Genomic DNA, 1,101 nt, shown 5'->3' with positions numbered 1-1,101 from the left:
TTGTTGTTATGTTTGAGGAATTTAACAATTTCCTCTTTTATCTCTTCCTTGACCCAACTTGTCATTTAGCATAAGGTTGTTTATTTTCAATGCCTTTGTGTGGGGATGAACATGTTCGTTGGAGTTGAATTCCACCTTTATTGCCTTATAGTCTGAGAAGATACAAGGTATAATTTCAATTCTTTTAATTTTGGTGATGATTGATTTGTATCCTAGGATATGATTTATTTTGAAGACTGTTCCATGGGCTGTTGAGAAGAACATACATTCTTTGGCTTTGGGATGGTGTGTTCTGTATGTGTCCATTAATCCCATTTATACTAGGGTCAAGTCCGTTGTATCTTTGTTTAGTTTCTATTAGAGGGTCTTTCCTGTTCTTCCAGAGGGGTGTTGAAGTCCCTAGCTATTACGGTGTTATGTGATAGCATAATGCTTAGATCAATCAAGATCTGTTTCATAAATCTGGGAGCATTTAAGTTGGGTGTATATATCTTTAGAATTGAATTTCCTCATGTTGTATTGATCACTTGACTAGAATGAAGTGACCATTTTGTCTTTCTTAACTTTAGTTGCTTTAAATCTACTTGCATCTGAAAATAAGATTGCAACCCCTCCATTCTTCTGATTTCCATTCACCTTAAATGCTGTTTTTAGTCCCTTTTCCCTGAGTGTAGATTTGTCCTTTGTGTTTAGATGTATTTCCTGTGGAGAGCATATGGATAGCTTATGTCTTTTGTGGTTAGTTGGCCAGCCTGTTATCTCCAGTCAGGAATTCAATCCTAAATTAACATTTATGGAGAGAATTGATAAGTGTGGTGGGGTTATATTCATCTTATTTTGTTAAAGTCTGTTGCTTAGTTTTATCCCTTGTGTCATTGTGGAAGCTAGGTTTTATCCTTTAGTTTCTGGCTGTTTATTTTGCTGGTGGTCCATTGTGATGGTCAGAGTGGAGAATAGGTCTAAGTATTTTCTGTAGAGCTGCTCTTATTATGGCAAACTTCCTTAGTGTTTGCATATCAGTAAAAGATTTGATTTTTCCGTCAATTTTAATGCTTAGTTTAGCAGGATATAGAATTCTGGGTTGAAAATTGTTTTATTTAA

This window comes from Otolemur garnettii, unplaced genomic scaffold (assembly GCF_000181295.1).
Source record: "Otolemur garnettii isolate 467f Iridium unplaced genomic scaffold, OtoGar3 scaffold00160, whole genome shotgun sequence".
Lineage (NCBI taxonomy): Eukaryota > Metazoa > Chordata > Mammalia > Primates > Galagidae > Otolemur > Otolemur garnettii.
Note: the sequence above shows the minus strand (reverse complement) of the source record.